Source organism: Otolemur garnettii, unplaced genomic scaffold, assembly GCF_000181295.1.
Source record: "Otolemur garnettii isolate 467f Iridium unplaced genomic scaffold, OtoGar3 scaffold00052, whole genome shotgun sequence".
NCBI classification, from domain to species: domain Eukaryota; kingdom Metazoa; phylum Chordata; class Mammalia; order Primates; family Galagidae; genus Otolemur; species Otolemur garnettii.
In genome coordinates this window covers 1,157,314-1,160,157 of record NW_003852447.1, presented here as the reverse complement: position 1 = coordinate 1,160,157, position 2,844 = coordinate 1,157,314, and positions in this window count along the sequence as shown.

The window sequence follows — 2,844 nt, the reverse complement described above, 5'->3', positions numbered from 1 at the left end:
GGCAGGGGGCAGCTGGAAGCCAGACGGCACCGGCTGGCAGACGTGAGCGCTCGGTCAACAGGTTAGTAGGTCGGCCTGCCTCCCAGCTGGTTTAGGCTGTTCCTGACTGGCATGAGGTTGAAAGTCCGGACTGCGTTTTCAGAAATATTGATGGCTGAGGCAGGTGGCTGCCTCCTGGAGGGATATATGGCTTCATTGATCTAGGCCTCTTTTCAAAGGCCCCTGTGTTATGAACATGGGCTTATCTTCTGTGACTCTCCTCAAAGCACCCTATGTTTTAATCAAACACACAGCTTCCTGTCCCTTGTGGCTCAAGTTTATTAACTAATATATGAGCACAGGTGGAGAATGATAAGCTAGGAAGGGAACCTGAGGCCTATATAGGACGTGGTGCCCTGATGCTTAAAAGTTAAGACTTTAATCATTAAAGTCAGGAAAACATGGATGGAGCTGGGCTTTTCATCAGAGAAGTGACATACTTGAATCTGCAGTTTAAGTAGGTGACTGAGTACAATGGCACTATCTTGTGATTATTAAATACCAAAGTTCTGGGGTCAGACTGTCAGGATATGATACCCTCTATAGCCTTATTACCTCTGACCTTATCAGCTTCTTTAAGCCTCAGTGACCTCATCTGTACAATGGGGGTAAAAACCATTACTTGTCATAGAAATTCATGTGGATTAAATAAGATAATGCACATAATGTGTTCAGTCCAGTGCCGGGTGCAGAAAAAGGGAAAATTCAGTACATATTGGTACTTATTCCTTTTATTATTCTTCTGGGGTAGTATAAAGATGGATGACTCTATCAGCAGCTTGGCAAAAAGCAGATAAAATCCTTTTATGGCAGTATTTTAGGAGAGGCATTGATGTGCCGAATTAAGGCCATAGCAAAAGGATTGAGAAGGCCAAACAAAACTTAACACTATGGTGGGCATAAAGTCAATGGGATTTGGTGTCTGAGTAAACGTGGAGAGTGAGGATGAGGGAGAGGTCATGGGCAGTTCTGAGGTTCTAGCTGTGGTACCACTGACCAAGACGCAGCACAGTCAGGCAGACCTTGCTGTGTCCCTCCCATGTCTGCTGTGTGGCTCCTGACAGCTGGCGGGCATTTCCCGCACCTGAGGGGCAGAGACGGACAGTGCTAGGGATTAGCACAGCCCTCAAGCCTGGTTCAGCAGGAGCTGTGGGTGGATACCTTGGCACTGTGCCCCACCGCGGGGGTTTATCTGAGGTTTGCCTTCTCTTCCCAAAGTTCCTCAGTAGGATTCAGCTCCGTCATGGGAACTTGTCTGATAGCGAAACCTTTCTGCGGGCCTTCCTTTGTAGTCTCTTCTGGATCATCGTCCAAATAAGCTATTTGCCCTGGAATCCTTGTCTCAGGGTTTACCCCTAGAAAAAACCAAAGCTGAGAGAGTAAGGTGCTTAACCTGTAGCCCGGGCCACATGTGGATTATTCGCGGACTGTTTTGCTTATCTGTTTTATCAGATATAGGGAAAATTACAAACAGATCTGTTTTGTTTTCCTCACCAATTTTCTTTAGTCTTTGTGCATTTAATGTGTGGCTCAAGAAACTCTTATTCTTTCAGCATGTAGGTGAAAAAAAGTTGGGCACCCCTGAGAGGGAAAGGAACAGAAGGAACAGGACAATAATTTCCATGTTAGACATTTTGGAAGGGGAGATGCCTTTGGGACATTCAAGTAGAAGTGGTTTGAAATACACTGGAAGTAGGGAATACAACGGCATTAACCTGGAATTTAATACAGCTGGGCTCTGGTATTCTACATTGGTAAATAAACTAAAAAAAAAAAAAAAATGATGTTTAAGGTCTTGAAAGATGTTCCCTCATGGATAGCTTCTTCTTTTTCTTTCTTTCTTTTTTTTTCTGAGACAGAGTCTCACCTTGTCACCTTTGGTAGAGTGCCATAGTGTGATAGCTCACAGTAACTTCAAACTCTTGGGCTCAAGTAATTTTCCTGCCTCAGCCTCCTGAGTAGCTGGAACTATAGGCTCCCACACTGCCTGGCTACTTTTTTAGAGACAAGGTCTCACTCTGGCTCAGGCTGGTCTCGAACCTGTGAGCTCAGGCAATCCACCCACCTCGGCCTTCCAGTGTGCTAGGATTACAGGTGTGAGTCACTGCTCCCGAGCCTCATGGATAACTTCCAAGGCAAAATATTGGAAGAAGATAATGAAAGACACTCATTAATGCAGAAACGTGAAAACAGAATAATACGATGATGTTACGGAAGCCAGAAGACAAAATTTTTCAGGAAGCTGAGCCTCATTTTTCTTATAGAGTATAAATCCTTTTTAGGGGACACTGTGTTTCATCTGTGTACTGGCCAAGGTGTCTCACACGAAGTAATAGTAAATAAAATATTTGTCCAATGAGTATTACTTCTCTCCATCCCATGGCAAAGACATAGGAAAAGTTGAGGGGTGAAATTAAGGGGTGAAGAATAACTTAACAGTTATGTCTGTCTTAAAGAATCTTTTCTGTCTCCCGATTGGTTGGTTCTCTGCTTGTTTGCTATGAAATTGATTCATATTGTAAAGAAAGGGGACCTACTCGAGCAGTATGTTATTCTATAGAAATTGATGCCTAATACAGCCATTTCCAGTTAATTATGGTGTGGAGTCAAATCAATACAGGTGGAATCTTGGAGTAGTGGGAGGTGAGTGGCCAGAAACTGCACGCCGCATGCGGGGTCCTTGTTCATGTGGGTCTGCTGCGACTGACTTCCCAAAATTCTCCTTCACTATTTCATCACTGCTTCTTAGGTTGTAACAGGAAGTTGTATTGTGATGTCACCTCAGTATGGTTACTTTCTGGCTCT